This window comes from Ipomoea nil, unplaced genomic scaffold (genome assembly GCF_001879475.1).
Source record: "Ipomoea nil cultivar Tokyo-kokei standard unplaced genomic scaffold, Asagao_1.1 scaffold2701, whole genome shotgun sequence".
Classification (NCBI taxonomy): domain Eukaryota; kingdom Viridiplantae; phylum Streptophyta; class Magnoliopsida; order Solanales; family Convolvulaceae; genus Ipomoea; species Ipomoea nil.
In genome coordinates, this window is record NW_017619129.1 from 88951 (window position 1) to 116474 (window position 27524).

The 27524-nt window shown below is 37.3% G+C and overlaps 8 non-coding genes across 8 annotated transcripts; 1 reads left to right on the top strand and 7 right to left on the bottom strand.

Annotated features, from left to right (window-relative positions):
- Positions 1 to 5529: 5529 nt before the first annotated feature.
- TRNAY-GUA lies at positions 5530 to 5623 on the bottom strand. The gene is made up of 2 exons: positions 5587 to 5623; positions 5530 to 5565 (listed from the first exon to the last, which is right to left on the bottom strand). It is a non-coding gene; the product is annotated as a tRNA-Tyr (tRNA).
- A 346-nt stretch (positions 5624 to 5969) lies between these two features.
- On the top strand, positions 5970 to 6041 carry TRNAD-GUC. The gene has a single exon. It is a non-coding gene; the product is annotated as a tRNA-Asp (tRNA).
- Positions 6042 to 7156: 1115 nt separating this feature from the next.
- TRNAY-GUA lies at positions 7157 to 7250 on the bottom strand. Its single transcript has 2 exons — positions 7214 to 7250; positions 7157 to 7192 (listed from the first exon to the last, which is right to left on the bottom strand). It is a non-coding gene; the product is annotated as a tRNA-Tyr (tRNA).
- Positions 7251 to 8841: 1591 nt separating this feature from the next.
- On the bottom strand, positions 8842 to 8935 carry TRNAY-GUA. Its single transcript has 2 exons — positions 8899 to 8935; positions 8842 to 8877 (listed from the first exon to the last, which is right to left on the bottom strand). It is a non-coding gene; the product is annotated as a tRNA-Tyr (tRNA).
- Positions 8936 to 13784: 4849 nt separating this feature from the next.
- Positions 13785 to 13878, bottom strand: TRNAY-GUA. Its single transcript has 2 exons — positions 13842 to 13878; positions 13785 to 13820 (listed from the first exon to the last, which is right to left on the bottom strand). It is a non-coding gene; the product is annotated as a tRNA-Tyr (tRNA).
- Positions 13879 to 18716: 4838 nt separating this feature from the next.
- TRNAY-GUA lies at positions 18717 to 18810 on the bottom strand. The gene is made up of 2 exons: positions 18774 to 18810; positions 18717 to 18752 (listed from the first exon to the last, which is right to left on the bottom strand). It is a non-coding gene; the product is annotated as a tRNA-Tyr (tRNA).
- A 6394-nt stretch (positions 18811 to 25204) lies between these two features.
- TRNAY-GUA lies at positions 25205 to 25298 on the bottom strand. The gene is made up of 2 exons: positions 25262 to 25298; positions 25205 to 25240 (listed from the first exon to the last, which is right to left on the bottom strand). It is a non-coding gene; the product is annotated as a tRNA-Tyr (tRNA).
- A 1491-nt stretch (positions 25299 to 26789) lies between these two features.
- TRNAY-GUA lies at positions 26790 to 26883 on the bottom strand. Its single transcript has 2 exons — positions 26847 to 26883; positions 26790 to 26825 (listed from the first exon to the last, which is right to left on the bottom strand). It is a non-coding gene; the product is annotated as a tRNA-Tyr (tRNA).
- Between the last annotated feature and the right edge of the window lie 641 nt (positions 26884 to 27524).

Consider the following 27524-nt stretch of genomic DNA (forward strand, 5'->3'; position numbering starts at 1 on the left):
TTTATGTATTTAGATGGTTTAACAATTTTGAACAATTTAGCAACCATTCGTAATTTTTCTAAGAAACAACTATGGAAACTTATGTTTTATTACTAAATTTAAAAATTTTAATTTTTAATTTTAAAATAAAAAAAAAAACTTAAAAAAAATAAATAAAAAAATTCGCTAGGGCGCCTAACGTTTATGCAGCATTGGTGTGATATCCGCCCTGTCACGCGGGAGACCTGGTTCGATCCCCGCAACAGCGTTTTTTTTAGCTCTTCAAAGGAAAAATTAAAAGCTTAATATATGTAAAATCAATCCTCCAGACTGCCGGATTCCAACCAGCGACCTAAGAGATCCAATTAGATTAATAAAACTACAGTCCTCCGCTCTAACCACTGAGCTAAGTCGAAGCTATTAACTATTATTTTGTCGTATGACCTTTTATAGCCACATCGCACAATCCGACATGGCAGTTCGAAATGCCACGTAGAAAAAAACTTAACGGAAAAAATTATCGGTGTTAATGTGTCCTAATTGTTCTAATCTTAAAGTACCGGACTAGATACACAAAAATAAACGTACAATAACTAAATTGACACAAAACGCTAACAGTACAGGGACTAATCATACTTGTCCGACATGAAAGTTAGTTCAGTTGCAATTATGATCGCCACACAACCATCGTGCCACATTTGATAGGTTTACTTAAATAGAAATTTGCTGACTGTCCTGTTGCCTGCGCGAGTCGTGTAGTATTATGTGTGAGCTATCCCGCCTGTCACGCGGGAGCAACCACGGTTCGATCCCCCGAACGGTCGTCTTTTTTTTTTTCTTAGCTCTTCAAAGTAAAAATTAAAAATATTGTATAGAACATACAATCCAACCTGCCGGAATCAAACCACGACCTAAGGATTCCAATTTAAATTAGTCCAAACTACAGTCCACCACTCTACCAACTGAGCCTAAGGTCAGAGCTGTAACATTATTTTTGGTCCGATTAACTCTTTTATTCCATATCCAGCAATCTGACATGGCAGTTCGAATGCCGTGGACAAACTTAACGGAAAAAATTATCGTGTTAATATTGTCCTTAATTGTTCAAAAATCTTAAAGTAAATGGACTAAATTTACACGAAATAAAGGTACAATGACTAAATTGAACAAAACCTACACTACGGGACTAACAGGTACTTTGTCGACTATGAAATGATATTTCATTGCAATTACATGCCACACACACCATGTGTCACATGTGGGTTTACTTAAATAGTAATATGTGACGCTCCTGTTCTGCCGCGCGAGCGTTGTGCTATAGTGGTGAGCATGCTGTAAAAATCTGCCTTGGCGCTTGCGGGGGGGAGCCGCCGCGAGGAATGGCCTAGACCGCCTACACCGGCCGGTTCGGCGAATTTTTATTTTTTATTTTGAAAATTCGAAAAAGTTTGGAAGGCATAACTTTTGACTCGTTGTACTGATTTGGTCAAATTTTTTTTCAAACAGCGTATTTTTTCGAGATCTAACACCGCGCAAACAGCAAAGGCGGTTGGCTCACAATTTCTCAAAAAAATGCTCTTTAGTTCTTAATTTAGTTTTTATGATTTAATGGTTAAACAATATTTGAACAATTTACAACACTTTCGTAAATGTTCTAAAACAAACTATGGAAACCTTATGTTTATACTAATTTAAAAATTTTAATTTTATTTTATTAAAAATAAAAAAAAACTAAAAAAATAATAAAAAATCGCGCCTAACTTTTATGCGCATGGTGTGAGATATCCCGCCTGTCACGCGGGAACCTGGGTTCTATCCCCCGGCAACAGCGTTTTTTAGCTCTTCAAAGAAAATAAAAAGCTTAAATTGTAAAAATCAATCCGACCTTGCCGCGATTCGAACCAGCGACCAAGGATTCCAATTAGATTAATTCAAACTACAACTCCGCTCTACCATACTGAGCTAAGGTCGAAGCTATTTAACTATATTTTTGTCCTATTGACTCTTTATGCCACATCGCACAATCCGACATGCAGTTCGAATGCACGTAGAAAAAAACTTAACTGGCAAAAAATATCGGTGTTAATGATGTCCTTAATTTTCTAAATCTTAAAGCTCAGCCGACTAGATTACACAAAATAAACGTACAATAACAAATTGAACAAAACCTACAGTACAGGAGACTAACAAGCATACTATTGTCCGACTATGAAATGTTAGTTTCAGTTGCAATTATATCGCACACGAACATCGTGCCACATTTGATGTCTTACTAATAGTAAAGTGACTGTGCTTATTGCTGAGCGAGTCGCTGTAGTAAGTGGATGAGTATCCCGCTGTCACCGGAGACCCGGTTCGATCCCGCGCAACGGTCTTTTTTTTTTCTTTAGCTCTTCAAGAGAAAAAATTAAAAAACTTAATATTTTATAACATCAATCATATCTGCCGAATCAAACCAGCGACCTAAGGATTTCCAATTTAACTAGTCAACTACAGTCCACCACTCTACCAATGAGCTAAGTCAGAGCTGAACATTATTTGGTCCGATTTATACTCTTTTATTCCATATCGCCACAATCTGACAGCGCAGTTCGAATGCCGCGTGGACAACTTAACGTGAATAAATTATTGTGATTTCGGTGTTAATATTGTCTAATTTATAAAATCTAAAGTAACATGACTAAAATACACGAAATAAAGTACAATGACTAAATTAACAAAACGCTACACTAGGGACATAACAGATTACTTGTCCGACTATGAATGAGAGTTTCATTGCAATTACTGGCCACACCACACATGTGGTCACATTGAATGTGAGTTTATTAAATAGTAATATGTGCTGTCCTGTTCTGCCGCGCGAGTCGTTGTATATATTGGTGAGCAGTGCTGTAAAAATCGTGCCTTGCGCTTGGCGGGGGAGGCGCGCGCCGAGGAATGGCCTAGAGCCGCCTAACCGGCAGTTCGGCGCGAATTTTGTATTTATTTGAAAATCTCGAAAAATTTTGGAAGCAATAACTTTTGACTCGTGTCTGATTTGGTCAAATTGTTTTTTTCAAAATCGCTATTCTTCGAGATCTTAACCACAACACCCAAATCGCGAGTTTTGGTCCACTAATTTCTCAAAAAATGCCTCTTAGTGTCTTATTTTAGTTTTTTATGTATTTAATGATTAAACAATATTTTGAACAATTTTACAACCACTTCGTAAATAGTTCTAAGAAAACAACTATGGAAAACCTTATGTTTTATTATAAATTAAAAATTTTAATTTATTATTAAATAATAAAAAAAAACTAAAAAAAAAATAAAAAATCGACGCTAACGTTTTATGCAGCATCGGTATGTTGAGTATTCCCGCCTGTCACGCGAGAACCTGGTTCATCCCCCCGCGAGCCTTGTCTCCGTTGCGTAAACACTTGTTTTCTAGCTCTTTTAAGAGAAAAATTAAAAAATGTCAAAATTGTATGAAATTATTCAACTTTAGCCTGTCCGGTTGATTTCGCAGTTTACCACTTATCCTAAGGATTTCCAATTTAGATTATTAACTACAATCCTCGCTATCAACTGAGTCTCAAGCCGAAGCTCATTAATTATATTCTTTGTCCGTTATTGCCAACTCTATGCCACAAGCGCACATATCGACATTGCGCGCCGCGCAGTTGCGAATCCCACGTAGAAAAAACGTCTAACGGATAATATAATTACTGTTCGCTGTTAATGTTTCCTCAATGTTCTAAATCTTTAATTATACCGGACTAATTTTACCACTAAAATAAACGGTTACAATAACTAAATGTGACAAAATGCTAAGTACAGGACTCAAACATACTTCATGTCGACTATGAAATGTTTAGTTTCAGTTGCATCTAATCGCCACACAATCATGGTGCACATTTGATTCTGACTACTTAAATTAGAAATTGTGACTGTCTATTTGCTGTGCAAGTTTTGTTCAATATGCCCGCTTCGATTCCCGCCTCACCGGAGACCTGGTCGATCCTAGAAATGGGCGTCTTGTTTTTTTTTTTTTTTTTTTTTTTCTTTTTTTAGCTCTTTCAAAGAAAAATTAAAAAGCTATATATTAAACATCATATCCAATCCGCCATATATTCAAACTCAGCGACCTACAGGATTCCAATTTAATAGTCAACTACATCCACCACTCTACACTGAGCTAAGTCAAGAGCTGTAACATTAATTTTGGTCCGATTTTACTCTTTATTGCCGATATCGCACTAATCTGACATTGTGTGGCAATTCGAATGCCGCTGCCGACAAACTAACGGAAAATTATCGTTTAATATATGTCCTTACATTGCTTCAAAATCTTAAAGTAAATGGACTAAATACACGAAATAAAGACTCTTACATATGCTATAATCTGAACAAAGCTACTCACTACGGACCTAACGTACTTGTCCGACAATGAATGCTAGTTTTCTTTGAGTGTGTGGTTTCGTATAAAAATTAAAAAGCTTAATATTGTATAACATCAATCCAATCTGCCGGAATCAAACCAGCGACCTAAGGATTTCCAATTTAAATTAGTCCAACTATAGTCCACCCATCTACCAAATGAGCTAAGGTCAGAGCTGAACATTATTTTGGTCCGATTTATACTCTTTTATTCCATATCGACACAATCTGACATGGCAGTTCGAATGCCGCGTGGACAAACTTAACGGAAAAAATTATCGGTGTTAATATTGTCCTTAATTGTTCAAAATCTTAAAGTAAATGGACTAAATTACACGGAATAAAGGTACAATGACTAAATTTAACAAAACGCTACACTACGGGGACTTAACAGGTACTTTGTCCGACTATGAAATGATAGTTTCAGTTGCAATTACATGGCCACACGCACCATGGTGTCACATTGGATTGGGTTTATTTAAATAGTAATATGTGACTGTCCTGTTCTGCCGCGCGAGTCGTTGTAGTATAGTGGTGAGCAGTGCTGTAAAAATCGTGCCTTGGCGCTTGGCGGGGGAGGCCGCCGCGAGGAATGGCCTAGACCGCCTAACCGGCCGGTTCGGCGAATTTTTATTTTTTATTTTGAAAATCTCGAAAAAGTTTTGGAAGGCATAACTTTTGACTCGGTTGTCTGATTTGGTCAAATTTTTTTTTCAAATCGCGTATTTTTTCGAGATCTATACACCGCAAACAGCCAAAGGCGGTTCGGTCCACTAATTTCTCAAAAAAATGCCTCTTTAGTTCTTAATTTTAGTTTTTTATGTATTTAGATGGTTTAAACAATATTTTGAACAATTTTACAACCACTTTCGTAAATTGTTTCTAAGAAACAACTATGGAAACCTTATGTTTTATTACTAAATTTAAAAAATTTTAATTTTTAATTTTATTAAAAATAAAAAAAAAACTAAAAAAAATAAATCAAAAAATCGACGCCTAACGTTTTATGCAGCATCGGTGGTGAGTATTCCCGCCTGTCACGCGGGAGACCTGGGTTCGATCCCCGGCAACAGCGTTTTTTTTTAGCTCTTCAAAGGAAAAATTAAAAAGCTTAATATTGTGAAATATCAATCCGACCTGCCGGATTCGAACCAGCGACCTAAGGATTCCCAATTTAGATTAATTAAACTACAATCCTCCGCTCTACCATCTGAGCTAAGGTCGAAGCTATTAACTATATTTTTGTCCGTATTGAACTCTTTTATGCCACATCGCACAATCCGACATGGCAGTTCGAATGCCACGTAGAAAAAAACTTAACGGAAAAAATTATCGGTGTTAATGCTGTCCTTAATTGTTCTAATTCTTAAAGTACCGGGACTAGATTACACAAAATAAACGTACAATAACTAAATTGAACAAAACGCTACAGTACAGGGACTGAACAAATACTATGTCCGACTATGAAATGTTAGTTTCAGTTGCAATTATATCGCCACACGAACCATCGTGCCACATTTGATAGGGTTTACTTAAATAGAAATTTGTGACTGTCCTATTTTGCTGCGCGAGTCGCTGTAGTATAGTGGTGAGTATCCCCGCCTGTCACGCGGGAGACTCGGGTTCGATCCCCGGCAACGGTGTCTTTTTTTTTTTCTTTAGCTCTTCAAAGAAAAAATTAAAAAGCTTAATATTGTATAACATCAATCCAATCTGCCGGAATCAAACCAGCGACCTAAGGATTTCCAATTTAAATTAGTCCAACTATAGTCCACCACTCTACCAAATGAGCTAAGGTCAGAGCTGAACATTATTTAGGTCCGATTTATACTCTTTTATTCCATATCGCACAATCTGACATGGCAGTTCGAATGCCGCGTGGACAAACTTAACGGAAAAAATTATCGGTGTTAATATTGTCCTTAATTGTTCAAAATCTTAAAGTAAATGGACTAAATTACACGGAATAAAGGTACAATGACTAAATTTAACAAAACGCTACACTACGGGGACTTAACAGGTACTTTGTCCGACTATGAAATGATAGTTTCAGTTGCAATTACATGGCCACACGCACCATGGTGTCACATTGGATTGGGTTTATTTAAATAGTAATATGTGACTGTCCTGTTCTGCCGCGCGAGTCGTTGTAGTATAGTGGTGAGCAGTGCTGTAAAAATCGTGCCTTGGCGCTTGGCGGGGGGAGGCCGCCGCGAGGAATGGCCTAGACCGCCTAACCGGCCGGTTCGGCGAATTTTTATTTTTTATTTTGAAAATCTCGAAAAAGTTTTGGAAGACATAACTTTTGACTCGGTTGTCTGATTTGGTCAAATTTTTTTTTCAAATCGCGTATTTTTTCGAGATCTATACACCGCAAACAGCCAAAGGCGGTTTGGTCCACTAATTTCTCAAAAAAATGACTCTTTAGTTCTTAATTTTAGTTTTTTATGTATTTAGATGGTTTAAACAATATTTTGAACAATTTTACAACCACCTTCGTAAATAGTTTCTAAGAAACAACTATGGAAACCTTATGTTTTATTACTAAATTTAAAAAATTTTAATTTTTAATTTTATTAAAAATAAAAAAAAACTAAAAAAAATAAATAAAAAAATCGACGCCTAACGTTTTATGCAGCATCGGTGGTGAGTATTCCCGCCTGTCACGCGGGAGACCTGGGTTCGATCCCCGGCAACAGCGTTTTTTTTTTAGCTCTTCAAAGGAAAAATTAAAAAGCTTAATATTGTAAAATATCAATCCGACCTGCCGGATTCGAACCAGCGACCTAAGGATTTCCAATTTAGATTAATTAAACTACAATCCTCCGCTCTACCAACTGAGCTAAGGTCGAAGCTATTAATTATATTTTTGTCCGTATTGAACTCTTTTATGCCACATCGCACAATCCGACATGGCAGTTCGAATGCCACGTAGAAAAAAACTTAACGGAAAAAATTACGGTGTTAATGTTGTCCTCAATTGTTCTAAATCTTAAAGTACCGGGACTAGATTACACAAAATAAACGTACAATAACTAAATTGAACAAAACGCTACAGTACAGGGACTAAACATGTACTTTGTCCGACTATGAAATGTTAGTTTCAGTTGCAATTAGATCGCCACACGAACCATGGTGCCACATTTGATTGGACTTACTTAAATAGAAATTTGTGACTGTCCTATTTTGCTGTGCAAGTTGTTGTAGTATAGTGGTGAGTATCCCCGCCTGTCACGCGGGAGACCTGGGTTCGATCCTAGACAATGGCGTCTTTTTTTTTTTTTTTTTTTTTTTTTTTTTTTTTTTTTTTTTAGCTCTTCAAAGAAAAAATTAAAAAGCTTAATATATTAGAACATCAATCCAACCTGCCAGAATCAAACCAGCGACCTAAGGATTTCCAATTTAGATTAGTCCAACTACAGTCCACCACTCTACCCACTGAGCTAAGGTCAGAGCTGTTAACATTATTTTGGTCCGATTTATACTCTTTTATTCCATATCGCACAATCTGACATGGCAATTCGAATGCCGCGTGGACAAACTTAACGGAAAAAATTATCGGTGTTAATATTGTCCTTAATTGTTCAAAATCTTAAAGTAAATGGACTAAATTACACGAAATAAAGGTACAATGACTAAATTGAACAAAACGCTACACTACGGGGACCTAACAGGTACTTTGTCCGACAATGAAATGCTAGTTTCAGTTGCAATTACATGGCCACACGCACCATGGTGTCACATTGGATTGGGTTTACTTAAATAGTAATATGTGACTGTCCTGTTCTGCCGCGCGAGTCGTTGTAGTATAGTGGTGAGCAGTGCTGTAAAAATCGCGCCTCGGCGCTTGGCGGTGGGAGGCCGCCGCGAGGAATGGCCTAGACCGCCTAACCGGCCGGTTCGGCGAATTTTTATTTTTTATTTTGAAAATGTCGAAAAAGTTTTGGAAGGCATAACTTTTGACCCGGTTGTCTGATTAGGTCAATTTTTTTTTTCAAATCGCGTATTTTTTCGAGATCTATACACCGCAAACAGCTAAAGGCGGTTTGGTCCACTAATTTCTCAAAAAAATGCCTCTTTAGTTCTTAATTTTAGTTTTTTATGTATTTAGATGGTTTAAACAATATTTTGAACAATTTTACAACCACTTTCGTAAATAGTTTCTAAGAAACAACTATGGAAACCCTATGTTTTATTACTAAATTTAAAAAATTTTAATTTTTAATTTTATAAAAAATAAAAAAAAAAAACTATAATAATAAATAAAAAAATCGGCGTCTAGGCGCCCCCTAGCCGCCTAGGGGGCGCCTAACGTTTTATGCAGCATTGGTGGTGAGTATTCCCGCCTGTCACACGGGAGACCTGGGTTCAATCCCCGGCAACAGCGTTTTTTTTTAGCTCTTCAAAGGAAAAATTAAAAAGCTTAATATTGTAAAAAATCAATCCGACCTACCAGATTCGAACCAGCGACCTAAGGATTTCCAACTTAGATTGATCAAACTACAGTCCTCCGCTCTACCAACTGAGCTAAGGTCGGAGCTATTAATTATATTTTTGTCCGTATTGTACTCTTTTATGCCACATTGCACAATCCGACATGGCAGTTCGAATGCCACGTTGAATAAAACTTAACGGAAAAAATTACGGTGTTAATGTTGTCCTTAATTGTTCTAAATCTTAAAGTACCGGGACTAGATTACACAAAATAAACGTACAATAACTAAATTGAACAAAACGCTACAGTACAGGGACTAAACAGGTACTTTGTCCGACTATGAAATGTTAGTTTCAGTTGCAATTAGATCGCCACACGAACCATGGTGCCACATTTGATTGGAATTACTTAAATAGAAGTTTGTGGCTGTCCTATTCTGTTGTGCAAGTCGTTGTAGTATAGTGGTGAGTATCCCCGCCTGTCACACGAGAGACCTGGGTTCTCAATCCCCGGCAACGGCGTCTTTTTTTTTTTTTTTTAGCTCTTCAAAGGAAAAATTAAAAAGCTTAATATACTAGAACATCAATCCAACCTGCCGGAATCAAACCAGCGACCTAAGGATTTCCAATTTAGATTAGTCCAACTACAGTCCACCACTCTACCCACTGAGCTAAGGTCAGAGCTGTTAACATTATTTTGGTCCGATTTATACTCTTTTATTCCATATCGCACAATCTGACATGGCAGTTCGAATGCCGCGTGGACAAACTTAACGGAAAAAATTATCGGTGTTAATATTGTCCTTAATTGTTCAAAATCTTAAAGTAAATGGACTAAATTACACGAAATAAAGGTACAATGACTAAATTGAACAAAACGCTACACTACGGGGACCTAACAGGTACATTGTCCGACTATGAAATGCTAGTTTCAGTTGCAATTACATGGCCACACGCACCATGGTGTCACATTGGATTGGGTTTACTTAAATAGTAATATGTGACTGTCCTGTTCTGCCGCGCGAGTCGTTGTAGTATAGTGGTGAGCAGTGCTGTAAAAATCGCGCCTCGGCGCTTGGCGGGGGGAGGCCGCCGCGAGGAATGGCCTAGACCGCCTAACCGGCCGGTTCGCCGAATTTTTATTTTTTATTTTGAAAATGTCGAAAAAGTTTTGGAAGGCATAACTTTTGACTCGGTAGTCTGATTTGGTCAAATTTTTTTTTCAAATCACATATTTTTTCGAGATCTATACACCGCAAACAGCCAAAGGCGATTTGGTCCACTAATTTCTCAAAAAAATGCCTCTTTAGTTCTTAATTTTAGTTTTTTATGTATTTAGATGGTTTAAACAATATTTTGAACAATTTTACAACCACTTTCGTAAATAGTTTCTAAGAAACAACTATGTAAACCTTATGTTTTATTACTAAATTTAAAAAAATTTAATTTTTAATTTTATTAAAAATAAAAAAAAAACTAAAAAAAATAAATAAAAAAATCGGAGTCTAGGGGGCGCCTAACGTTTTATGCAGCATTGGTGGAGAGTATTCCCGCCTGTCACGCGGGAGACCTGGGTTCGATCCCCGGCAACAGCATTTTTTTTAGCTCTTCAAAGGAAAAATTAAAAAGCTTAATATTGTAAAAAATCAATCTGACCTGCCGGATTCAAACCAGCGACCTAAGGATTTCCAACTTAGATTAATCAAACTACAGTCCTCCGCTTTACCAACTGAGCTAAGGTCGGAGCTATTAACTATATTTTTGTCCGTATTGCACTCTTTTATGCCACATCGCACAATCCGACATGGCAGTTCGAATGCCACGTAGAAAAAAACTTAACGGAAAAAATTACGGTGTTAATGTTGTCCTTAATTGTTCTAAATCTTAAAGTACCGGGACTAGATTTCACAAAATAAACGTACAATAACTAAATTGAACAAAACGCTACAGTACAGGGACTAAACATGTACTTTGTCCGACTATGAAATGTTAGTTTCAGTTGCAATTAGATCGCCACACAAACCATGGTGCCACATTTGATTTGACTTACTTAAATAGAAATTTGTGACTGTCCTGTTCTGCTGTGCAAGTCGTTGTAGTATAGTGGTGAGTATCCCTGCTTGTCACGCTGGTGACCCGGGTTCAATCCTCGGCAACGGCGTCTTTTTTTTTTTTTTTTTTTTTTTTTTTTAGCTCTTCAAAGAAAAAATTAAAAAGCTTAATATATTAGAACATCAATCCAACCTGCCGGAATCAAACCAGCGACCTAAGGATTTCCAATTTAGATTAGTCCAACTACAGTCCACCACTCTACCCACTGAGCTAAGGTCAGAGCTGTTAACATTATTTTGGTCCGATTTATACTCTTTTATTCCATATCGCACAATCTGACATGGCAATTCGAATGCCGCGTGGACAAACTTAACGGAAAAAATTATCGGTGTTAATATTGTCCTTAATTGTTCAAAATCTTAAAGTAAATGGACTAAATTACACGAAATAAAGGTACAATGACTAAATTGAACAAAACGCTACACTACGGGGACTTAACAGGTACTTTGTCCGACTATGAAATAATAGTTTCAGTTGCAATTACATGGCCACACGCACCATGGTGTCACATTGGATTGGGTTTACTTAAATAGTAATATGTGACTGTCCTGTTCTGCCGCGCGAGTCGTTGTAGTATAGTGGTGAGCAGTGCTGTAAAAATCGCGCCTCGGCGCTTGGCGGGGGAGGCCGCCGCGAGGAATGGCCTAGACCGCCTAACCGGCCGGTTCGCCGAATTTTTATTTTTTATTTTGAAAATGTCGAAAAAGTTTTGGAAGGCATAACTTTTGACTCGGTAGTCTGATTTGGTCAAATTTTTTTTTCAAATCACGTATTTTTTCGAGATCTATACACCGCAAACAGCCAAAGGCGGTTTGGTCCACTAATTTCTCAAAAAAATGCCTCTTTAGTTCTTAATTTTAGTTTTTTATGTATTTAGATGGTTTAAACAATATTTTGAACAATTTTACAACCACTTTCGTAAATAGTTTCTAAGAAACAACTATGGAAACCTTATGTTTTATTACTAAATTTAAAAAATTTTAATTTTTAATTTTATTAAAAATAAAAAAAAACTAAAAAAAATAAATAAAAAAATCGGCGTCTAGGGGGCGCCTAACGTTTTATGCAGCATTGGTGGAGAGTATTCCCGCCTCTCACGCGGGAGACCTGGGTTCGATCCCCAGCAACAGCATTTCTTTTAGCTCTTCAAAGGAAAAATTAAAAAGCTTAATATTGTAAAAAATCAATCTGACCTGCCGGATTCAAACCAGCGACCTAAGGATTTCCAACTTAGATTAATCAAACTACAGTCCTCCGCTTTACCAACTGAGCTAAGGTCGGAGCTATTAACTATATTTTTGTCCGTATTGCACTCTTTTATGCCACATCGCACAATCCGACATGGCAGTTCGAATGCCACGTAGAAAAAAACTTAACAGAAAAAATTACGGTGTTAATGTTGTCCTTAATTGTTCTAAATCTTAAAGTACCGGGACTAGATTTCACAAAATAAACGTACAATAACTAAATTGAACAAAACGCTACAGTACAGGGACTAAACATGTACTTTGTCCGACTATGAAATGTTAGTTTCAGTTGCAATTAGATCGCCACACAAACCATGGTGCCACATTTGATTTGACTTACTTAAATAGAAATTTGTGACTGTCCTGTTCTGCTGTGCAAGTCGTTGTAGTATAGTGGTGAGTATCCCTGCTTGTCACGTGGGTGACCCGGGTTCAATCCTCGGCAACGGCGTCTTTTTTTTTTTTTTTAGCTCTTCAAAGAAAAAATTAAAAAGCTTAAAATATTAGAACATCAATCCAACCTGCCGGAATCCAACCAGCGGCCTAAGGATTTCCAATTTAGATTAGTCCAACTACAGTCCACCACTCTACCCACCGAGCTAAGGTCAGAGCTGTTAACATTATTTTGGTCCGATTTATACTCTTTTATTCCATATCGCACAATCTGACATGGGAATTCGAATGCCGCGTGGACAAACTTAACGAAAAAAATTATCGGTGTTAATATTGTCCTTAATTGTTCAAAATCTTAAAGTAAATGGACTAAATTACACGAAATAAAGGTACAATGACTAAATTGAACAAAACGCTACACTACGGGGACTTAACAGGTACTTTGTCCGACTATGAAATAATAGTTTCAGTTGCAATTACATGGCCACACGCACCATGATGTCACATTGGATTGGGTTTACTTAAATAGTAATATGTGACTGTCCTGTTCTGCCGCGCGAGTCGTTGTAGTATAGTGGTGAGCAGTGCTGTAAAAATCGCGCCTCGGCGCTTGGCGGGGGGAGGCCGCCGTGAGGAATGGCCTAGACCGCCTAACCGGCCGGTTCGGCGAATTTTTATTTTTTATTTTGAAAATGTCGAAAAAGTTTTGGAAGGCATAACTTTTGACTCGGTTGTCTGATTTGGTCAAATTTTTTTTTCAAATCGCGTATTTTTTCGAGATCTATACACCGCAAACAGCCAAAGGCGGTTTGGTTCACTAATTTCTCAAAAAAATGCCTCTTTAGTTCTTAATTTTAGTTTTTTATGTATTTAGATGGTTTAAACAATATTTTGAACAATTTTACAACCACTTTCGTAAATAGTTTCTAAGAAACAACTATGGAAACCTTATGTTTTATTACTAAATTTAAAAAATTTTAATTTTTAATTTTATTAAAAAAAAAAACTAAAAAAAATAAATAAAAAAATCGGCGCCTAGGCGCCCCCTAGCCGCCTAGGGGGCGCCTAACGTTTTATGCAGCATTGGTGGTGAGTATTCCCGCCTGTCACACGGGAGACCTGGGTTCAATCCCCGGCAACAGCGTTTTTTTTTAGCTCTTCAAAGGAAAAATTAAAAAGCTTAATATTGTAAAAAATCAATCCGACCTACCAGATTCGAACCAGCGACCTAAGGATTTCCAACTTAGATTGATCAAACTACAGTCCTCCGCTCTACCAACTGAGCTAAGGTCGGAGCTATTAATTATATTTTTGTCCGTATTGTACTCTTTTATGCCACATTGCACAATCCGACATGGCAGTTCGAATGCCACGTTGAATAAAACTTAACGGAAAAAATTACGGTGTTAATGTTGTCCTTAATTGTTCTAAATCTTAAAGTACCGGGACTAGATTACACAAAATAAACGTACAATAACTAAATTGAACAAAACGCTACAGTACAGGGACTAAACAGGTACTTTGTCCGACTATGAAATGTTAGTTTCAGTTGCAATTAGATCGCCACACGAACCATGGTGCCACATTTGATTGGAATTACTTAAATAGAAGTTTGTGGCTGTCCTATTCTGTTGTGCAAGTCGTTGTAGTATAGTGGTGAGTATCCCCGCCTGTCACACGAGAGACCTGGGTTCTCAATCCCCGGCAACGGCGTCTTTTTTTTTTTTTTTAGCTCTTCAAAGGAAAAATTAAAAAGCTTAATATACTAGAACATCAATCCAACCTGCCGGAATCAAACCAGCGACCTAAGGATTTCCAATTTAGATTAGTCCAACTACAGTCCACCACTCTACCCACTGAGCTAAGGTCAGAGCTGTTAACATTATTTTGGTCCGATTTATACTCTTTTATTCCATATCGCACAATCTGACATGGCAGTTCGAATGCCGCGTGGACAAACTTAACGGAAAAAATTATCGGTGTTAATATTGTCCTTAATTGTTCAAAATCTTAAAGTAAATGGACTAAATTACACGAAATAAAGGTACAATGACTAAATTGAACAAAACGCTACACTACGGGGACCTAACAGGTACATTGTCCGACTATGAAATGCTAGTTTCAGTTGCAATTACATGGCCACACGCACCATGGTGTCACATTGGATTGGGTTTACTTAAATAGTAATATGTGACTGTCCTGTTCTGCCGCGCGAGTCGTTGTAGTATAGTGGTGAGCAGTGCTGTAAAAATCGCGCCTCGGCGCTTGGCGGGGGGAGGCCGCCGCGAGGAATGGCCTAGACCGCCTAACCGGCCGGTTCGGCGAATTTTTATTTTTTATTTTGAAAATGTCGAAAAAGTTTTGGAAGGCATAACTTTTGACTCGGTAGTTTGATTTGGTCAATTTTTTTTTTTCAAATAGCGTATTTTTTCGAGATTTATACACCGCAAACAGCCAATGGCGGTTTGGTCCACTAATTTCTCAAAAAAATGCCTCTTTAGTTCTTAATTTTAGTTTTTTATGTATTTAGATGGTTTAAACAATATTTTGAACAATTTTACAACCACTTTCGTAAATAGTTTCTAAGAAACAACTATGGAAACCTTATGTTTTATTACTAAATTTAAAAAATTTTAATTTTTAATTTTATTAAAAAAAAAAAAAAAAAAACTAAAAAAAATAAATAAAAAAATCGGCGTCTAGGGGGCGCCTAACGTTTTATGCAGCATTGGTGGAGAGTATCCCCGCCTGTCACGCGGGAGACCTGGGTTCGATCCCTGGCAACAGCATTTTTTTTAGCTCTTCAAAGGAAAAATTAAAAAGCTTAATATTGTAAAAAATCAATCTGACCTGCCGGATTCAAACCAGCGACCTAAGGATTTCCAACTTAGATTAATCAAACTACAGTCCTCCGCTTTACCAACTGAGCTAAGGTCGGAGCTATTAACTATATTTTTGTCCGTATTGCACTCTTTTATGCCACATCGCACAATCCGACATGGCAGTTCGAATGCCACGTAGAAAAAAACTTAACGGAAAAAATTACGGTGTTAATGTTGTCCTTAATTGTTCTAAATCTTAAAGTACCGGGACTAGATTACACAAAATAAACGTACAATAACTAAATTGAACAAAACGCTACAGTACAGGGACTAAACAGGTACTTTGTCCGACTATGAAATGTTAGTTTCAGTTGCAATTAGATCGCCACACGAACCATGGTGCCACATTTGATTGGACTTACTTAAATAGAAGTTTGTGGCTGTCCTATTCTGTTGTGCAAGTCGTTGTAGTATAGTGGTGAGTATCCCCGCCTGTCACACGAGAGACCTGGGTTCAATCCCCGGCAACGGCGTCTCTTTTTTTTTTTTAGCTCTTCAAAGGAAAAATTAAAAAGCTTAATATACTAGAACATCAATCCAACCTGCCGGAATCAAACCAGCGACCTAAGGATTTCCAATTTAGATTAGTCCAACTACAGTCCACCACTCTACCCACTGAGCTAAGGTCAGAGCTGTTAACATTATTTTGGTCCGATTTATACTCTTTTATTCCATATCGCACAATCTGACATGGCAGTTCGAATGCCGCGTGGACAAACTTAACGGAAAAAATTATCGGTGTTAATATTGTCCTTAATTGTTCAAAATCTTAAAGTAAATGGACTAAATTACACGAAATAAAGGTACAATGACTAAATTGAACAAAACGCTACACTACGGGGACCTAACAGGTACTTTGTCCGACTATGAAATGCTAGTTTCAGTTGCAATTACATGGCCACACGCACCATGGTGTCACATTGGATTGGGTTTACTTAAATAGTAATATGTGACTGTCCTGTTCTGCCGCGCGAGTCGTTGTAGTATAGTGGTGAGCAGTGCTGTAAAAATCGCGCCTCGGCGCTTGGCGGGGGGAGGCCGCCGCGAGGAATGGCCTAGACCGCCTAACCGGCCGGTTCGGCGAATTTTTATTTTTTATTTTGAAAATGTCGAAAAAGTTTTGGAAGGCATAACTTTTGACTCGGTAGTTTGATTTGGTCAAATTTTTTTTTTTCAAATCGCGTATTTTTTCGAGATTTATACACCGCAAACAGCCAAAGGCGGTTTGGTCCACTAATTTCTCAAAAAAATGCCTCTTTAGTTCTTAATTTTAGTTTTTTATGTATTTAGATGGTTTAAACAATATTTTGAACAATTTTACAACCACTTTCGTAAATAGTTTCTAAGAAACAACTATGGAAACCTTATGTTTTATTACTAAATTTAAAAAATTTTAATTTTTAATTTTATTAAAAATAAAAAAAAAAAACTAAAAAAAATAAATAAAAAAATCGGCGTCTTGGGGGCGCCTAACGTTTTATGCAGCATTGGTGGAGAGTATTCCCGCCTGTCACGCGGGAGACCTGGGTTCGATCCCCGGCAATAGCATTTTTTTTAGCTCTTCAAAGGAAAAATTAAAAAGCTTAATATTGTAAAAAATCAATCTGACCTGCAGGATTCAAACCAGCGACCTAAGGATTTCCAACTTAGATTAATCAAACTACAGTCCTCCGCTTTACCAACTGAGCTAAGGTCGGAGCTATTAACTATATTTTTGTCCGTATTGCACTCTTTTATGCCACATCGCACAATCCGACATGGCAGTTCGAATGCCACGTAGAAAAAAACTTAACGGAAAAAATTACGGTGTTAATGTTGTCCTTAATTGTTCTAAATCTTAAAGTACCGGGACTAGATTTCACAAAATAAACGTACAATAACTAAATTGAACAAAACGCTACAGTACAGGGACTAAACATGTACTTTGTCCAACTATGAAATGTTAGTTTAAGTTGCAATTAGATCGCCACACGAACCATGGTGCCACATTTGATTTGACTTACTTAAATAGAAATTTGTGACTGTCCTGTTCTGCTGTGCAAGTCGTTGTAGTATAGTGGTGAGTATCCCTGCTTGTCACGCGGGAGACCCGGGTTCGATCCTTGGCAACGGCGTCTTTTTTTTTTTTTTTTTTTTTTTTTTTTTTTTTTTTTTAGCTCTTCAAAGAAAAAAGTAAAAAGCTTAATATATTAGAACATCAATCCAACCTGCCGGAATCAAACCAGCGACCTAAGGATTTCCAATTTAGATTAGTCCAACTACAGTCCACCACTCTACCCACTGAGCTAAGGTCAGAGCTGTTAACATTATTTTTGTCCGATTTATACTCTTTTATTCCATATCGCACAATCTAACATGGCAATTCGAATGCCGCGTGGACAAACTTAACGGAAAAAATTATCGGTGTTAATATTGTCCTTAATTGTTCAAAATCTTAAAGTAAATGGACTAAATTACACGAAATAAAGGTACAATGACTAAATTGAACAAAACGCTACACTACGGGGACTTAACAGGTACTTTGTCCGACTATGAAATAATAGTTTCAGTTGCAATTACATGGCCACACGCACCATGGTGTCACATTGGATTGGGTTTACTTAAATAGTAATATGTGACTGTCCTGTTCTGCCGCGCGAGTCGTTGTAGTATAGTGGTGAGCAGTGCTGTAAAAATCGCGCCTCGGTGCTTGACTGGGGGAGGCCGCCGCGAGGAATGGCCTAGACCGCCTAACCGGCCGGTTCGGCGAATTTTTATTTTTTATTTTGAAAATGTCGAAAAAGTTTTGGAAGGCATAACTTTTGACTCGGTAGTCTGATTTGGTCAAATTTTTTTTTCAAATCACGTATTTTTTCGAGATTTATACACCGCAAACAGCCAAAGGCGGTTTGGTCCACTAATTTCTCAAAAAAATGCCTCTTTAGTTCTTAATTTTAGTTTTTTATGTATTTAGATGGTTTAAACAATATTTTGAACAATTTTACAACCACTTTCGTAAATAGTTTTTAAGAAACAACTATGGAAACCTTATGTTTTATTACTAAATTTAAAAAATTTTAATTTTTAATTTTATTAAAAAAAAAACTAAAAAAAATAAATAAAAAAATCGGCGGCCTAACGTTTTATGCAGCATTGGTGGTGAGTATTCCCGCCTGTCACGCGGGAGACCTGGGTTCGATCCCCGGCAACAGCGTTTTTTTTTTAGCTCTTCAAAGGAAAAATTAAAAAGCTTAATATTGTAAAAAATCAATCCGACCTGCCGGATTCGAACTAGCGACCTAAGGATTTCCAACTTAGATTAATCAAACTACAATCCTCCGCTCTACCAACTGAGCTAAGGTCGGAGATATTAACTATATTTTTGTCCGTATTGTACTCTTTTATGCCACATTGCACAATCCGACATGGCAGTTCGAATGCCACGTAGAAAAAAACTTAACGGAAAAAAATTACGGTGTTAATATTGTCCTTAATTGTTCTAAATCTTAAAGTACCGGGACTAGATTACACAAAATAAACGTACAATAACTAAATTGAACAAAACGCTACAGTACAGGGACTAAACAGGTACTTTGTCCGACTATGAAATGTTAGTTTCAGTTGCAATTAGATCGCCACACGAACCATGGTGCCACATTTGATTGGACTTACTTAAATAGAAGTTTGTGGCTGTCCTATTCTGTTGTGCAAGTCGTTGTAGTATAGTGGTGAGTATCCCGCCTGTCACACGAGAGACCTGGGTTTCAATCCCGGCAACGGCGTCTCTTTTTTTTTTTTTTTTTAGCTCTTCAAAGGAAAAATTAAAAAGCTTAATATACTAGAACATCAATCCAACCTGCCGGAATCAAACCAGCGACCTAAGGATTTCCAATTTAGATTAGTCCAACTACAGTCCACCACTCTACCCACTGAGCTAAGGTCAGAGCTGTTAACATTATTTTGGTCCGATTTATACTCTTTTATTCCATATCGCACAATCTGACATGGCAGTTCGAATGCCGTGTGGACAAACTTAACGGAAAAAATTATCGGTGTTAATATTGTCCTTAATTGTTCAAAATCTTAAAGTAAATGGACTAAATTACACGAAATAAAGGTACAATGACTAAATTGAACAAAACGCTACACTACGGGGACCTAACAGGTACTTTGTCCGACTATGAAATGCTAGTTTCAGTTGCAATTACATGGCCACACGCACCATGGTGTCACATTGGATTGGGTTTACTTAAATAGTAATATGTGACTGTCCTGTTCTGCCACGCGAGTCGTTGTAGTATAGTGGTGAGCAGTGCTGTAAAAATCGCGCCTCGGCGCTTGGCGGGGGAGGCCGCCGCGAGGAATGGCCTAGACCGCCTAACCGGCCGGTTCGGCGAATTTTTATTTTTTATTTTGAAAATGTCGAAAAAGTTTTGGAAGGCATAACTTTTGACTCGGTAGTTTGATTTGGTCAAATTTTTTTTTTTTCAAATCGCGTATTTTTTCGAGATTTATACACCGCAAACAGCCAAAGGCGGTTTGGTCCACTAATTTCTCAAAAAATGCCTCTTTAGTTCTTAATTTTAGTTTTTTATGTATTTAGATGGTTTAAACAATATTTTGAACAATTTTACAACCACTTTCGTAAATAGTTTCTAAGAAACAACTATGGAAACCTTATGTTTTATTACTAAATTTAAAAAATTTTAATTTTTAATTTTATTAAAAATAAAAAAAAAAACTAAAAAAAATAAATAAAAAAATCGGCGTCTAGGGGGCGCCTAACGTTTTATGCAGCATTGGTGGAGAGTATTCCCGCCTGTCACGCGGGAGACCTGGGTTCGATCCCCGGCAATCAGCATTTTTTTTAGCTCTTCAAAGGAAAAATTAAAAAGCTTAATATTGTAAAAAATCAATCTGACCTGCCAGGATTCAAACCAGCGACCTAAGGATTTCAACTTAGATTAATCAAACTACAGTCCTCCGCTTTACCAACTGAGCTAAGGTCGGAGCTATTAACTATATTTTTGTCCGTATTGCACTCTTTTATGCCACATCGCACAATCCGACATGGCAGTTCGAATGCCACGTAGAAAAAAACTTAACGGAAAAAATTACGGTGTTAATGTTGTCCTTAATTGTTCTAAATCTTAAAGTACGGACTAGATTACAAAATAAACGTACAATAACTAAATGAACAAAACGCTACAGTACAGGGACTAAACAGGTACTTTGTCCGAACTATGAAATGTTAGTTTCAGTTGCAATTAGATCGCCACACGAACCATGGTGCCACATTTGATTGACTTACTTAAATAGAAATTTGTGACTGTCCTGTTCTGCTGTGCAAGTCGTTGTAGTATAGTGGTGAGTATCCCTGCCTTGTCACGCGGAGACCCTGGGTTCGATCCCTGGCAACGGCGTCTTTTTTTTTTTTTTTTTTTTTTTTTTTTTTTTTTTTTTTTTTTTTAGCTCTTCAAAGGAAAAATTAAAAAGCTTAATATATTAGAACATCAATCCAACCTGCCGGAATCAAACCAGCGACCTAAGGATTTCCAATTTAGATTAGTCCAACTACAGTCCACCACTCTACCCACTGAGCTAAGGTCAGAGCTGTTAACATTATTTTGGTCCGATTTATACTCTTTTATTCCATATCGCACAATCTGACATGGCAATTCGAATGCCGTGTGGACAAACTTAACGGAAAAAATTATCGGTGTTAATATTGTCCTTAATTGTTCAAATCTTAAAGTAAATGGACTAAATTACACGAAATAAAGGTACAATGACTAAATTGAACAAAACGCTACACTACGGGACTTAACAAGGTACTTTGTCCGACTATGAAATGTAGTTTCAGTTGCAATTACATGGCCACACGCACCATGGTGTCACTTGGATTGGGTTTACTTAAATAGTAATATGTGACTGTCCTGTTCTGCCGCGCGAGTCGTTGTAGTATAGTGGTGAGCAGTGCTGTAAAAATCGCGCCTCGGCGCTTGGCGGGGGAGGCCGCCGCGAGGAATGGCCTAGACCGCCTAACCGGCCGGTTCGGCGAATTTTTATTTTTTATTTTGAAAATGTCGAAAAAGTTTTGGAAGGCATAACTTTTGACTCGGTAGTCTGATTTGGTCAAAATTTTTTTTTTCAAATCACGTATTTTTTCGAGATTTATACACCGCAAAACAGCCAAAGGCGTTTGGTCCACTAATTTCTCAAAAAAATGCCTCTTTAGTTCTTAATTTTAGTTTTTTATGTATTTAGATGGTTTAAACAATATTTGAACAATTTTACAACCACTTTCGTAAATAGTTTCTAAGAAACAACTATGGAAACCTTATGTTTTATTACTAAATTTAAAAATTTTAATTTTTAATTTTATTAAAAATAAAAAAAAACTAAAAAAATAAATAAAAAAATCGCGTCTAGGGGGCGCCTAACGTTTTATGCAGCATTGGTGGGAGGAGTATTCCCGCTGTCACGCGGGAGACCTGGGTTCGATCCCGGCAACAGCATTTTTTTTTAGCTCTTCAAAGGAAAAATTAAAAAGCTTAATATTGTAAAAAATCAATCTGACCTGCCGGATTCAAACCAGCGACCTAAGGATTTACAACTTAGATTAATCAAACTACAGACCTCCGCTTTACCAACTGAGCTAAGGTCGGAGCTATTAACTATATTTTTGTCCGTATTGCACTCTTTTATGCCACATTGCACAATCCGACATGGCAGTTTCGAATGCCACGTAGAAAAAAAACTTAACGGAAAAAATTACGGTGTTAATGTTGTCCTTAATTGTTCTAAATCTAAATTACAATAACTAAATTAAACAAAACGCTACAGTACAGGGACTAAACAGGTACTTTGTCCGACTATGAAATGTTAGTTTCAGTTGCAATTAGATCCACACGAACCATGGTGCCACATTTGATTGGACTTACTTAAATAGAAATTTGTGACTGTCCTGTTTTGTTGTGCGAGTCGTTGTAGTATAGTGGTGAGTATCCCTGCCTGTCACACGGAGACCCGGGTTTGATCCCCGCAACGTTTTTTTTTTTTTTTTTAGCTCTTCAAAGGAAAAATTAAAAAGCTTAATATATTAACATCAATCCAACCTGCCGGAATCAAACCAGCGACCTAAGGATTTCCAATTTAGATTAGTCCAACTACAGTCACCACTCTACCCACTGAGCTAAGGTCAGAGCTGTTAACATTATTTTGTCCGATTTATACTCTTTTATTCCATATCGCACAATCTGACATGGCAGTTCGAATGCCGCGTGGACAAACTTAACGGAAAAAATTATCGGTGTTAATATTGTCCTTAATTGTTCAAAATCTTAAAGTAAATGGACTAAATTACACGAAATAAAGGTACAATGACTAAATTGAACAAAACGCTACACTACGGGACCTAACAGGTACTTTGTCCGACTATGAAATGCTAGTTTCAGTTGCAATTACATGGCCACACGCACCATGGTGTCACATTGGATTGGGTTTACTTAAATAGTAATATGTGACTGTCCTGTTCTGCGCGCGAGTCGTTGTAGTATAGTGGTGAGCAGTGCTGTAAAAATCGCGCCTCGGCGCTTGGCGGGGGAGGCCGCCGCGAGGAATGGCCTAGACCGCCTAACCGGCCGGTTCGGCGAATTTTATTTTTTATTTTGAAAATGTCGAAAAAGTTTTGGAAGGCATAACTTTTGACTCGGTAGTCTGATTTGGTCAAATTTTTTTTTCAAATCACGTATTTTTTCGAGATTTATACACCGCAAACACCAAAGGCGGTTTGGTCCACTAATTTCTCAAAAAATGCCTCTTTAGTTCTTAATTTTAGTTTTTTATGTATTTAGATGGTTTAAACAATATTTTGAACAATTTTACAACCACTTTCGTAAATAGTTTCTAAGAAACAACTATGGAAACCTTATGTTTTATTACTAAATTTAAAAAATTTTAATTTTTAATTTTATTAAAAATAAAAAAAAACTTAAAAAAAATAAATAAAAAAATCGCAGCGTCTAGGGGGCGCTAACGTTTTATGCAGCATTGGTGGAGAGTATTCCGCCTGTCACGCGGGGACCTGGGTTCGATCCCGGCAACAGCATTTTTTTTAGCTCTTCAAAGGAAAAATTAAAAAGCTTAATATTGTAAAAAATCAATCTGACCTGCCGGATTCAAACCAGCGACCTAAGGATTTACAAACTTAGATTAATCAAACTACAGACCTCCGCTTTACCAACTGAGCTAAGGTCGGAGCTATTAACTATATTTTGTCCGTATTGCACTCTTTTATGCCACATCGCACAATCCGACATGGCAGTTCGAATGCCACGTAGAAAAAAACTTAACGGAAAAAATTACGGTGTTAATGTTGTCCTTAATTGTTCTAAATCTTAAAGTTACAATAACTAATTGAACAAAACGCTACAGTACAGGGACTAAACAGGTACTTTGTCCGACTATGAAATGTTAGTTTCAGTTGCAATTAGATCATCACACGAACCATGGTGCCACATTTGATTGGACTTACTTAAATAGAAATTTGTGACTGTCCTGTTTTGTTGTGCGAGTCGTTGTAGTATAGTGGTGAGTATCCCTGCCTGTTACACGGAGACCCGGGTTTGATCCCCGTCAACGTTGTTTTTTTTTTTTAGCTCTTCAAAGGAAAAATTAAAAGCTTAAATATATTAGAACATCAATCAACCTGCCGGAATCAAACCAGCGACTAAGGATTTACAATTTAGATTAGTCCAACTACAGTCCACCACTCTACCCACTGAGCTAAGGTCAGTGCTGTTAACATTATTTTGGTCCGATTTATACTCTTTTATTCCATATCGCACAATCTGACATGGCAATTCGAATGCCGCGTGGACAAACTTAACGGAAAAAATTATCGGTGTTAATATTGTCCTAAATTGTTCAAATCTAAAAGTAAATGGACTAAATTACACGAAATAAAGGTACAATGACTAAATTGAACAAAACGCTACACTACGGAGACTTAACAGGTACTTTGTCCGACTATGAAATGCTAGATTCAGTTGCAATTACATGGCCACACGCACCATGGTGTCACATTGGATTGGGTTTACTTAAATAGTAATATGTGACTGTCCTGTTCTGCCGCGCGAGTCGTTGTAGTATAGTGGTGAGCAGTGCTGTAAAAATCGCGCCTCGGCGCTAGGCGGGGGGAGGCCGCGCGAGGAATGGCCTAGACCGCCTAACCGGCCGGTTCGGCGAATTTTTATTTTTTATTTTTGAAAATGTCGAAAAAGTTTTGGAAGGCATAACTTTTGACTCGGTAGTCTGATTTGGTCAAATTTTTTTTTCAAATCACGTATTTTTTCGAGATTTATACACCGCAAACAGCCAAAGCGGTTTGGTCACTAATTTCTCAAAAAATGCCTCTTTAGTTCTTTAATTTTAGTTTTTTATGTATTTAAGATGGTTTTAAACAATATTTTGAACAATTTTACAACCACTTTCGTAAATAGTTTCTAAGAAACAACTATGGAAACCTTATGTTTTATTACTAAATTTAAAAAATTTTAATTTTTAATTTTTATTAAAAATAAAAAAAAACTAAAAAAATAAATAAAAAATCGGCGTCTAGGGGGCGCCTAACGTTTTATGCAGCATTGGTGGTGAGTATTCCCGCCTGTCACGCGGAGACCTGGGTTCGATCCCCCAACAGCTTTTTTTTAGCTCTTCAAAGGAAAAATTAAAAAGCTTAATATTGTAAAAAATCAATCCGACCTGCCGGATTCAAACCAGCGACCTAAGGATTTCCAACTTAGATTAATCAAACTACAGTCCTCCGCTCTACCAACTGAGCTAAGGTCGGAGCTATTAACTATATTTTTGTCCGTATTGCACTCTTTTATGCCACATCGCACAATCCGACATGGCAGTTCGAATGCCACGTAGAAAAAAACTTAACGGAAAAAATTACGGTGTTAATGTTGTCCTTAATTGTTCTAAATCTTAAAGTACAATAACTAAATTGAACAAAACGCTACAGTACAGGGACTAAACAGGTACTTTGTCCGACTATGAAATGTTAGTTTCAGTTGCAATTAGATCGCCACACGAACCATGGTGCACATTTGATTGGACTTACTTAAATAAATTTGTGACTGTCCTGTTTTGTGTGCGAGTCGTTGTAGTATAGTGGTGAGTATCCCTGCCTGTCACACGGGAGACCGGGTTTGATCCCGCAACTTTTTTTTTTTTTAGCTCTTCAAAGGAAAAATTAAAAAGCTTTTAATATATAGAACATCAATCCAACCTGCCGGAATCAAACCAGCGACCTAAGGATTTCCAATTTAGATTAGTCCAACTACAGTCCACCACTCTACCCACTGAGCTAAGGTCAGAGCTGTTAACATTATTTTGGTCCGATTTATACTCTTTTATTCCATATCGCACAATCTGACATGGCAATTCGAATGCCGCGTGGACAAACTTAACGGAAAAAATTATCGGTGTTAATATTGTCCTAATTGTTCAAAATCTTAAAGTAAATGGACTAAATTACACGAAATAAAGGTACAATGACTAAATTGAACAAAACGCTACACTACGGGACTAACAGGTACTTTGTCCGACTATGAAATGCTAGTTTCAGTTGCAATTACATGGCCACACGCACCATGGGTGTCACATTGGATTGGGTTTACTTAAATAGTAATATGTGACTGTCCTGTTCTGCCGCGCGAGTCGTTGTAGTATAGTGGTGAGCAGTGCTGTAAAAATCGCGCCTCGGCGCTGGGGGGGGAGGCCGCCGCGAGGAATGGCCTAGACCGCCTAACCGGCCGGTTCGGCGAATTTTTATTTTTTATTTTGAAAATGTCGAAAAAGTTTTGGAAGGCATAACTTTTGACTCGGTAGTCTGATTTGGTCAAATTTTTTTTTCAAATCGCGTATTTTTTCGAGATTTATACACCGCAAACAGCCAAAGGCGGTTTGGTCCACTAATTTCTCAAAAAAATGCCTCTTTAGTTCTTAATTTTAGTTTTTTATGTATTTAGATGGTTTAAACAATATTTTGAACAATTTTACAACCACTTTCGTAAATAGTTTCTAAGAAACAACTATGGAAACCTTATGTTTTATTACTAAATTTAAAAATTTTAATTTTAATTTTATTAAAAATAAAAAAAAAACTAAAAAAAAAATAAAAAAATTAGGCCTAGCGGGGCGCCTAACGTTTTATGCAGCATTGGTGGTGAGTATTCCGCCTGTCACGCGGGAGACCTGGGTTCGATCCCCGGCAACAGCGTTTTTTTTAGCTCTTCAAAGGAAAAATTAAAAGCTTAATATTGTAAAAAATCAATCCGACCTGCCGGATTCGAACCAGCGACCTAAGGATTTCCAACTTAGATTAATCAAACTACAGTCCTCCGCTCTACCAACTGAGCTAAGGTCGGAGCTATTAACTATATTTTTGTCCGTATTGCACTCTTTTATGCCACATCGCACAATCCGACATGGCAGTTCGAATGCCACGTAGAAAAAACTTAACGGAAAAAATTACGGTGTTAATGTTGTCCTTAATTGTTCTAATCTTAAAGTACCGGGACTAGATTACACAAAATAAACGTACAATAACTAAATGAACAAAACGCTACAGTACAGGGACTAAACAGGTACTTTGTCCGACTATGAAATGTTAGTTTCAGTTGCAATTAGATCGCCACACGAACCATGGTGCCACATTTGATTGGACTTACTTAAATAGAATTTGTGACTGCTGTTTCTGTTGCGTGAGTCGTTGTAGTATAGTGGTGAGTATCCCCGCTGTCACGCGGGAGACCCGGGGTTGATCCCCGGCAACGGCGTTTTTTTTTTTTTTTTTAGCTCTTCAAAGGAAAAATTAAAAAGCTTAATATATTAGACATCAATCAACCTGCCGGAATCAAACCAGCGACCTAAGGATTTCCAATTTAGATTAGTCCAACTACAGTCCACCACTCTACCCACTGAGCTAAGGTCAGAGCTGTTAACATTATTTTGGTCCGATTTATACTCTTTTATTCCATATCGCACAATCTGACTGGCAGTTCGAATG